This window comes from Bufo gargarizans, chromosome 6 (assembly GCF_014858855.1).
Source record: "Bufo gargarizans isolate SCDJY-AF-19 chromosome 6, ASM1485885v1, whole genome shotgun sequence".
Classification (NCBI taxonomy): Eukaryota; Metazoa; Chordata; class Amphibia; order Anura; family Bufonidae; genus Bufo; species Bufo gargarizans.
In genome coordinates this window covers 327,840,569-327,852,140 of record NC_058085.1, presented here as the reverse complement: position 1 = coordinate 327,852,140, position 11,572 = coordinate 327,840,569, and the positions used below count along the sequence as shown (strand labels likewise).

The window sequence follows — 11,572 nt, the reverse complement described above, 5'->3', positions numbered from 1 at the left end:
GCAGCAGCATCGGTGTGCTGCCTGTGCCGTTCACATCGCTCACTGTGCTGATGAAAAGCAGAGAAAAGTCTAAGGCGTATGTATTGGTACGCTTTTGTTTTTTTTAAATAAGTAAAATGGCCTGAACAAAAGCGTCTATGACGCTTGTACAGGCGTTATTGCGACCTCTGGTGTCCAGACCCACGTAAGCAATGAACAGTCTGTAGCACTCGCCTGAGTGCCAGAACCCCTTCCAACAGCTGATCAGTGTGGGTGCCGACCCTTCAGTTTACTAAGGCCTCATGCGACCGTTGTGTGCATCCGCGGCCGTGCAGTCAGTTTTCACAGTTTAGCGGAGGTCCCATTAATTTCTATGGAGCTGTAAAAAAAGAACTGATAGTCCTCAGTTTTTTTTCTCCGCGTCCGTGATTCCAGTCAGTCAAAAAAATATAACCTGTCCTATTCTTGTCAGTGGAAAAGGAGGACGGACCCATTCAAGTCAATGGGTCCGTAAAGAAAAAACGGATGCACAACTGGTATGTCATCCGTGTTCGCGTCTGTTTTTTTCTACAAGTGGTGCAATAAAATTACACTTTTTATTAACCTTCCTTTTTTCCCCCCTGTCAGACAAAAAAAAAGGAAGACACAAGGAAACACAACTGAAGCAAAATCGGACACGGACCACTGAAGCCAAATCACTGACAGTGAAAAACACTGTCGTGTGCATGAGGCCTAATATTGGACATCAGTTTTTAACATCTGGATGAGGCTAGTTTCACACTAGCGTTAAAGAGATCCGGCAGCGGTATTTGTCTGGCCAAATCTCTTCATATTTGATGGGTTGCGTACGGATCTCCACCGTGGGCATTCAGGCAGCGTCCGGCAATGCCGGATCCAGAGAGACCCTGCCGGAACAGGCTGCCGGATCTCTTTAATGCTAGTGTGAAACTAGCCTAACCTTTCTAATATTGTATATTTCGCCTGATCTGCTCAGAGGCTTTCTCTGGATTATGTTTTACTCTCCATAGCCTCCACTGCATTATCCTCTGACGCTGCTTATGCTGTAAATTTGTATCATTTTATGTTAAAAAAACACAATTTACACGGAATGATTAAATAAAATATAAATATATTCTCGTTAATCTGTGCATATCACTTCACAAAGGTAATGAAATAATACAGTCCACAGAATGCAATCATGAAGTGCATGATGAAGACCCTCTACATGGGGAGAACATCCAATACATAATATACAGGTGTCCACAGTTAATGCCATTTGAATATATATATTTTTTAAGAGCAATTAAAACATCAATGGTCTTTCAGGAGGCCGGTCAGCGCTGACGTACGCCTTCACTTAGCATCTGCTTTGCATGTCGGTATCTATTGTGCCAAGCGACGGCAATCAGCGTATGGATGTTTCCAGAATACACAACACATTGCAGGTGATCACGTGCTCCGCTTCATCTGAAAGTGTACCTTTCACCTATATCCAGCAGAGGACGCTATTTCACAATGATATGTGCCTATACCCCTTGTAATTCCTGCTCCCAGTTTGTGTGGCCGGCAGGTACGGCAGACCAGTGCATACATTACATTAGCGTGTCTTCTGCCATTTGGCTCCGGGATGCAGGAATGGATCCAACCAAAGACATTATGCCAATGACCTTTTATGGATGAATATTGTCAGTCGGCACAAAAGCTTCATCTGTCTCTTTATTTTCCGTGATGTAATGGCTGGGTGAAATCTATTTTTGATGCTAGTAATCAACTTTAAAAAATGACCAATCCTCTTACATTTGATGTCTGTGCTGCATTTGTATGTAGAAGCGTGTAAATAACGTGTATCAATTCTGTATGACATAAGAAAGAGATACTATAAAGCAGTAATACTCTAACTGGTACACTGGTGTGTCCGTAGTACATAGATAATAGAATCATACATGACACCAAAGATTATTAATTATGTCAGTGTTTGGTCAGATTCCCATCAGTGATTGGTGAGCCAAACCCAAGCACGGGTCAAAAACACAGAACAGGTGCAGATCTTTCCCTTATACCTTATGGCTGTGGAGCCTAATTCCAAACAACCCCAATGCCCAAAAAGTTTAGAAGCTGTGTAAAATGTAAAGAAAAGTCAATAAAACCAGAAGGCAAATATTTGCAAATCTCATGGACCCATATTTTATTCACAATAGATCATAGAACACCAGTGTCAGACTGGGGTGCCTAGGGCCCACCAGTAAAATGTATTTTGAGGGCCCACCGTACGGATACATTCAAATATTACCTGCTCACACCGCAGGAAGATGCTGCCAGATCATAGACTATGGGGGCCCCTGCAGCAACTTTGAGAAGGTAGGTCCTGGGGAGAAGAGGACACTGGTGGCTTTCCTCTGAACCTAGAAGTCATCTCAGCTCGGATCGTGTCTATAAAAATAAACTGGGGAGTTTATTTTATAATCTATCAAGTTTTTTTTTTTATATGAACATAGGCTGGTGGAGATGTACATTGAATTTATGTATGTAGTGCAGTAAGTCTACTGTGTTATGTGCCACTTGTGCAGGGGGTGGGAGACTAGGGGCCCACCTTGCTCAGGGGCCCATCGGGAGATTCACCTGTACCCCTGTGGGCCAGTCCGAGCCTGTAGAACACCATATCAGATGTTGAAAGTAAGACATTTTACTATTGCAAGAACAAAAATAAAATAAAAAATCATTTAGAACTTAATGGCAGAAACGCATTTCAAAAAGTTGGGTTGGGGCTACAAAAGGCTGGAAAAGTAAGTGGTCCTACTGAAAAACAGCCATTTACATGACTGGGTATAGAAAGAGCATGTTAGAGAGGCAGAGTCTCTCGGAAGAAAAGATGGACAGAGGTTCACCAATCTGCTAAACAGTGCGTCTAAAAATTATGCCGCCATCTAAAGTATGAACATAATGTCACCAAAAGATCCAGAGAATCTAGGGAAATCCATGTGCGCAAGAAACAATGCTGACAGTCAGTACTGGGTGCTCTTGATCTACAGGCCCTCAGACAGCACTGCATTAAAAACTAGCATAAATCTTTACTGGAAATCACTGCATGGGATCAGGAACACTTCCAGAATCACTGTCTGTGAGCACAGTTCGCTGCACAATCCACAAATGCAAGGTAAAGCTGTATCATACAAAGAAGAAGCCATATGCCAACACTATTGAGAAACACTGCCATCGTCTCTGAAAAATCGTTCTGTTGTCAGATGAATCCAAATTTGAAATTGTTTTTGAATCATGGATGCTTTGTTCTGCAGACTCAGGAGGAGAGGGACTATCCAGGGACTATCCAGCTTGTTATCAGCGTACAGTTCAAAAGCTTGCATCTCTGATGGTATGGGGTTGCATTAGTGCCTATGGCATGGGCAGCTTACACATCTGGAAAGGCGCCATCAATGTTAAACAGTATACAGAGGTTTTAGAACAACATATGCTCCCATCCAGATGGCTCTTTCAAGGAAGGCCTTGTATATTTCAGCAAGACCATGCTAAACCACCACTGGTCTATAACACCCCCCTCTGTGTGCCCCTTGGAACGATCACACCAAGTGCCTCTATAAGTCTATACAGGATCAGTACATACGACACAGCCGTGTGACCGTGTGCACAAGCCGAACAGAATAAACTAGTCTAACTGCGCGCATCTCCGTTTTTCTGTAATCACAGCACAGTAAGTACAGCTGAAATAGAGTCCATTGATCTGTATTAAGGAAAATACAATATGCCTCCAGTGCCAGTTGCTCCCAGCACTGACTGGAAAGAAATGCTTCTTGTATTGTGTTATAAAACCGCATGACGCTGAACACAGCAGAGCCACATAACTGAAGAGGATGGGTAGAGAACTTCCTCATATGAATTTGCTTAGCATGCATCTTACGGTCTGAAAGATTCAGCAGTTTTAAGAGACCCATCCGCTGAACCGTCTGATTGTTCTGATTTAGAAAAATCTTTTTTCTGCCCATGGAAGGCTTCTGGCATTACAGGCTGGGCTGCAATAACACACAAAACCTGTGGCCTGGTTTGGTTTATGGATTAGGCTGCCATGAGATAGGGCAGTCGAAATCCAACATTAGATGGTCGGCTGGGCTCTCTGGAATTGGCGGCTTCGGCCAACATTTACCTAATGTGTATGGCCAGCTTTAGAAAAGAAGTGAGGTTACAGCTAGATAGCAATTTCTGTAACTATCCAAATAACAAGTACTTTATCAAGTACGGCTGATTATGAGTTTTTATTCCAATTATCTGGTTAGAAAACAGTAATAGAAACATGTTCCAGGACATTACAGAAGATCTGCCGGCTCTCCTGACCTGACGGCATGAGTAAATACTTATATTTCCCATAACATACCAATTCTGGGACATCTTAGAACTCTGCATTGAACTGTGTCTTTGGTATTTTTCCCGGAAATGTATGAATAAAATGACGACTGGACATTAACATTCCCCTTTTCATTAGGGTGTGACAAGGCGAATGGACGGGGTCACCCCACTGACAAGAAAAACAGTAACAGTAAATTTTCATGCCATAACGTAAAGGGGTTGTCCCATGGAAAATATTCTACATTTTTCAAGCCAGCACCCGGATCTGAATATGTTTGTATTTGCAGGTCATTAAAAATGTTGTGTAGCCACTAGCGTTATTCATTAAAATGTATCTGTACTGCGCCATCTGCTGTCTGTTCTTTTTATTATTTTTCTGTCCATGTTGCTGAGGTGGACACACATGCTCAGTTCCATCCTTCAAATACAGGACACAAAGGCATATTTTTTTTATTTTTTTTTTTGCTACTGGCGTTTTTTTGGTTCAACAGGTAGCATTTTTCTCTTGCTGCCTTCTTTTCAAAAAAATGCAGCATGCTGGAGCTCTTGGTGCTTTCATCTCTTGTTCACTACAGGCAACAACAACAAAAAACATAGAAAAAAAAAACAGTTCACACAGATATTTAGAAGGAAAAAAAAAACACAAACGCAAAAAACACAAAAGTTGCCCTAAAAAGGCATGAGCGTATTCTGGCAAAAAATTTTTTGTGGTTAAAAAAATGCCAGAGGAAATTTTTTGTAAGACAGGGATAAACACATAGGGCTTCCATTCTATTGACAACAGACAATACATGGCACTGGATTAATTCTGGACCAATTTTCTCATCAAGACAACTCTCCATATGACCTGACCACTTGGGGCTCATCCTAAGGACCTCCTGTTCTGCCACCAGAATGGAGGGCCAGCCTGTAATGCCTTTATTTCTACCTGACAGGTTGACTGGGTCTACAAAGTTAAAATTTTATCAACAGGTCACTTTACAAAAATATAGTAGTCCTCTCACATAAACAGTGGCCATGAGCCAACTTGCATTTTTCAAGTTCAGGTATTTGTGCAATTCCATTAGGAGTCCTGCGTAACGGAAACCAGACGGATCCGTTATGCTGCCCATTGACTTCTATTAGTGCAATCTGTCATAACATTCCGTTATATTCCGTGATAATGGAATCCATAATGGAATTGCACAAATACCCGATAGTCGAACCCGAACTTGAAAAATGCCAGTTCGCTCATCCCTAATAAACAGTTAAACGTTTGCTGCAAAGTTTAGAGAAATTATTGTGTTTGTTTCATATTTCAATAAATCACGATCATAAGAATATTGCAGGTTGTGAAACATCTGTGGAAATTACCGTAAATGATGTGAAGAGATAATACTAAACTCACTGGAACACAATGTGACCAAACTAATGCTAAAATCTGTAAGGTAACGTGAACATATGCAGTACACGCGGGATGTACATGGGATTGCAGCTATCAGCATATACTATTGAAGATATGAAAGCTGGCGATAAAAGCAGGTCATATCAGAAAAGCAGGAGCCCGTATAATAATAATAATGCATCATCTGCAGCCTAACAAGGTTATCCAGGCGCCTAAAGATTTTTTTGCTGTAAAGGCCATGAATAATAACAGTAGTAATACTCACCCTTACAGATCCGCCGCTCCTTTCGAGGGCCCCTACCGGTCATGGACATGTGACCACAGGAGACAATCAACATCAAAGTGGTACTGACACATCACTGCTAAAGTCAGTGACTGGCTGCAGCGGTCACGTGTCCATGTTGACATGTCATCACTGGAGCAGGAGGAACTTGTGGGGGACCTGAAAAGTGTTGGAATGGGAGCGGCTTGGAATTGGTAAAGGGATTACCGGTATATGCATAATTTTATAGATTTCTAATTATTTTTTAAAAGGTTTTAGGTGACTGGACAATTCCTTAAAGTGAATGTTGATCTTTTAACGTCATTTAATTTTAGGTGCAAAACGCAGTAATATTTTTATAGGAGTCAGAGCTAGCTTTTTGCAGCACAGTCATAAATGGTACAATACTGAAGTCCGCTTCTGTCACTATAGGGAGCTTACCGCATGCTCATTTCTTATGGAATTCAATGGGAGCAGTACAATTATTTTGTGACTGACTCTAATAATATTTGCAGACAGTCAGAATGAATTCATTTAAATGTATGACTGTACAGGGGACTTAAAGGGGTTTTCCAAGAGTTTTTTTTTATTTATTTTTACTGACTACCTATCTTTTGGATAGGTCATCAGTATCTGATCAGTGGGGGTCAGACACCGAGGACCCCCCGCCGATCAGCTGTGTGAGAAGGCACGGGCGCTTGCAGTAGCTGCTGTGGCCTTCTACCTGTTCACCAAGCACAGCGCCGTACATTGTATAGGTGTCCTGCACCTCAGCCCTATTCACTTCAATGGGGCTGAACTGTGCCTAGGCCACATGACCAATAAACGTGATGTCACATGGCCTAGGTAAAGATGGAGGAGGCTGCAGTGCTACTGCAATTGCTGCTGTTTTCTCAACCAGCTGATCGACAGGGGTCCCGGGTGTCAGACCCCCACTGATCAGATACTGATGACCTAGTCAAAGGATAGATCATCAGTAAAAAAACTTTGCAGAAAACCCCTTTAAAGCTCTGCAAATATCTTTATGTTATGTATCAGAGTATACTGTATGTCCCACAATGTCCTAATGTTGAAGGACTTTGGACAAGTCTGATTCTTTGTCACGCTAGAGATTAGGAAGGGTGCCTGGTAGTGGTTAGCCATCTTTCCTTATTAAAATATACATGCACAACAGAGTCAACCATTTGAGGGAAGTCGTCTGAGATAGCTGTCATCCAAATAATCATTATCCTTCAATATTGTTTCCTTCATTCCCATGATGAAAGCACACTGGACCTCATGTATGAGACTGGTGAGCACATAACATGGCCATACACCTTCAGTAACTGTCGGACAGCATGTTCAGCTCTTCCTCCAGACTTCTCCATAAACCAACTTACCAAAATTCTGCCTCAGGCATGATCAACCCTGCCCCAGGATGTCACATCTGGGCAGGGTTCATATAAGACCCACCCAAGACGAATTCTCTCTGTAAATTCAGGACAATCCTGGCAAATTCGGAACTATGCTTTCACATTGCCAAGCGTTCATGTGTGCTCAAAGGGAAGATGTCAGTAAGCCACTGCCAGACACCTCTGTGTTGAAATTCAACAAACTTGATCCTTCTTTACCCTCGATATAATCTATTAGCAGAGATTCATAAGGCCCTCATACACATAGTTGGCTGCTACTGGGTTCGGCTGACTAATTTACTGTAATGTCTATGGACAACTTATCCGCTATTTTTTTGCATTAGTTTGGGACAAGCAACCTTGATGCCCATAAATACCATACGCTTTGTTTTTACAGAAACTGAAAGTTGACGTCTTCCATTAACCACCAGGCTACCATTTTTAAGATAAACTAGGCCCTGATACCCCGAGGAGAACATGATCTGATATTCAGCAAGCTATTCCTGCACATTCAGTAGTTGTAGCAATTGCTTTATACCCGAGCCTGGATGATAAGAGATGTCATAGTAAACAGGATTCCAATATGGCAGAGCCAAGAGATACCGAAACAAACAAGTGAAAGCTTTACCAAAATAAAAAAATATTTTGACCAGAATACAACAGCGTTTTTAGACCTCTCTTCAGAATGGCTGACAATGACAGGAGCGATTGCTTGGATGACGCAGCCTTCGATCCACTCTGCGTCCGTTGTAGTAGCGGTATCAAGTGGCAATCCTCCATTTTGTTGAGGTGCTATAGTCATGAAAAACATCACTCCATCTAAAGTGCTTTATTCAGCATTTGTAGGATTTCAAGCAAAGTGGGGAAAAAGAAAAAACAAGACGGGCTGCTGTCCAGGTGGATTCTGGGAGTGAAATCTTGCTTGCGTGTCTACATCTACTGTCTTGCTTTCGTTGAATATTGGCACATTATAGCGTGTGAAGTCACCCCAGAGGTATTAAGAGGACAGCTGGCGCCATTAACCGACCATCTTGAATAATTAGCTCCTAGTCGCAGATGTAGTTATTTGCACGGTACTCTCGTCTGGATAGTTTTATAATCACCTCCTCATCATAAAAAGCTCTGCCGACACATGTTTCCTTCTTCATTGTCCTCTCCGGCTCTTCAGAAGTCTCATCTTGTGACTGAATACTGTATGCATGTCCTTGAGGGAGTAAAGAGAACAGTAAAAGTTATCAGTGAAAGGAACAGTTATCGAATGGACTATTACAAGATAGAGATTAAGCCATATTTCTCATTTTATTTTATTTTATTTTTGTTACGGACTCAATGACCCTGGCCATGATGAGCAATACATGAGACGGGAATGGGGGGTGATGCTTGAAGTTTCCATCTTTGTACCCTATCACAGGCTGTTCTATTAAAAGGTACTGGTGAAGATGTCCATAGATCCCGAGTTAATAGTTACATAGTTAATGCGGTTGAAACAAGACATAAGTCCATCAAGTTCAACCAAGGGATAGGTGGGGACGCAAATCCCAGAAGGAAGTGAGACTCTGATTTCTACATATTTTCTTAAGCATTAATGTCATTTACTTTTAGGAATTCATCTAAACCCTTTTTAAAACCATCCACTGTTCCTGCTGTGACCACGTCCTGAGGAAGTCTATTCCACAGATTCACAGTAAATAAGCTTTGACACTTCTGGAGACTGAAGTTTTTATTCTCCAGTCGGAGGCAGTGCCCCCTTGTCTTTTAAAGCATTTTACATGGAAGTTTTTCACTGTATTTTTTGTATGGCCCATTTATATATTTGTATAGGTTAATCATGTCCCCCCTTAGACATCTCTTCTAAAACTAGATAAATTCAATTCTTTTAATCTTTCTTCATAACTTAGACCCTCCAGGCCCCTCATTTCTTTTTCCAGCTGCAGTGCGTCCTTTTTATGGACTGGTGCCCAGAACTGAACTGCATATTCCAGATGAGGCCGCACCAGCGTTTTGTAAAGTGGTAATATTACATCCCTGCCCAGCAAGTCCATGCCTCGTTTAATGCATGCCAATATCCTGGTGGCCTTAGAAGCAGCTGATTGACATTTTATGCTGTTATTCAATCTATGATCTACAAGGACACCCAAATCCTTCTCTATAAAGGACTCTCCCAGTGTTACATCCCCTAGGACATATGAAGCAGAGAGATTATTACCACCAAGATGCACAACTTTACATTTATCCACATTGAACCTCATTTGCCAAGTTGATGTCCATGTCAGCTTGTAGTTTATGGACATCTTCCATGGACTGCACAGTATTAACTACACGTCTGAAACCTTCTGATTTGTCCCTACAGAAATATAAGTGTAACATGTAAGACTTAGGACCCAAGCACACGACCGTCTTTTTGGTCCGCATCCGATCTGCTTTTTTTGCTGATCGGATGCGGTCCCATTCATTTCAATGAGAACGGAAAAAATGCAGACAGCACACCGTGTGTTATCCATGTCTGTATGTCCGCTCCGCCGTCCAGCAAAAAAATAAAAAGATAAAACATGTCCTATTCTTGAAAAAGCATACAAGGAGTGACGCACAGGAATGGCGCAAACAATGGAGGAATCACCATTCCTTTAAGAGAATAAGAATTAGTGAATAAGATACTGGGCACTCTCCAAATATATGTACCTCACAGTTTATTAAATGGCATAAGCAAACAATTCATAAAACACACATATATTCCTTAAAATATTAATAAGATGAAATCTGGGTAGATTGGGGAAGATAATACATAAAATAAGTGCTTTGAGTGGTAATGGCCTCTGAATATTGAGAATGAAAGTACTTGATGTAAATGTCCATCCAACCTTGGTTGGAATATAGTCTATATTGCTTTAAAGGGTATATGAAACCCACAGTAATCGTCTCCTCCGAGCAGAGAAACAAAAGTGCAACTGATGAAATACAGTGATTCCATCGTGCGGTGTCCCGCTTTACTCACTGTTAAGTTGCAATATAAGGCTCCGCTGCTGTGCCAATGCCAATAGGAATTGCGATTCGGATCTGTATTCAATTCGACCCTTTCCCCTCACTGTCTCTCAAGCACCGCTCCGTAGATGTGAGCACCGGCGCTTAGTGTATTTACCGGTTCCCTCTTCAGCGCTGGACTCTGAGTTCAGGTGAGCGTCATGCGCCCCTCTAGTGGCCCTGTATCAAAGCGCCTCGGGTCTCTGGTTAGACGGGGTTAACTTGGGTATAAGCGATCCTTTGGCTGGCGAAATCAATGTCCATAGGGGGGGTTCTTTACACCAAACGCGTTTCGGGGTCCTTTGTCACCCCTTCCTCTACCCAGATTTCATTTTATTAATATTTTAAGGAATATGTGTGTGTTTTATGAAATGTTTGCTTATGCCATTTAATAAACTGTGAGGTACATATATTTGGAGAGTGCCAAGTATCTTATTCACTAATGTCCTATTCTTGTCTGTTTTGCAGACAAGAATAGGATTTTTTTTACGGGCTGTAAAACAACTACGGTTGTGTGCATGAGGCCTAAAGGTTCTTTATATGCTGTGTTGCAGAATCCATCGGCAGAACTCCCAAAGTGCACCTCCGACAAATACCACTGTATAGACTTTCATCACCCATTGTCTCTCACGTTTAAAAAAAATGCATACCACGTAGTATATTTTATTTTTTATTTTTGTACTGGATTTTTCTGTATGGAATAGCACAGTCTGCTGGATTATACTCATCCATTGTGGATCCTATAGCATTTTGTAATCTTTTCCGCCATAAAGTGATTGCCATCTCTGGACAGATTTTCCCAAGATGGAAACAGGGTCTGAATAGACCAATATTCTGACCAATCTCTGAGACAGAGGAAAGATTTTCCCCTACCCCACTGACCAGTAGTTTATCGGTGAAAAAGTCCCTCATGTGACCTAGTGCCATCCAGGGCACAAGCGACTCATTTGCTGTACATCTTAAGATGGTTTTTGGGGTTTTTTCTGCCCTTTTTGTTAACCTCAGGTAAATTTGCTTTATAATGAGTGAATTTCTGTGGTTGAGCTCAAGCTTATTGTTGGTTTGATAATATTTATCAAGCTGTTTATTGATTACTGCTTAAAGTCGTTGGTTATCGATTTTTATTGACGGTAAAGGTTAATTATTAAAGACCGTGGCCAATCATTTTCTACTTAGAGGTTG

General features: G+C 41.6%; 1 protein-coding gene across 1 annotated transcript in view; it reads right to left on the bottom strand.

The window, feature by feature from the left end:
* Positions 1-8,186: 8,186 nt before the first annotated feature.
* The window catches only part of SEMA4G (semaphorin 4G), a 191,482-nt gene continuing 188,096 nt past the window's right edge, over positions 8,187-11,572 (bottom strand). The window contains exon 16 of the mRNA XM_044298643.1: positions 8,187-8,576. The gene's annotated coding sequence lies outside the window, so the exon portion shown is untranslated. The remainder of the gene's footprint in view (positions 8,577-11,572) is intronic.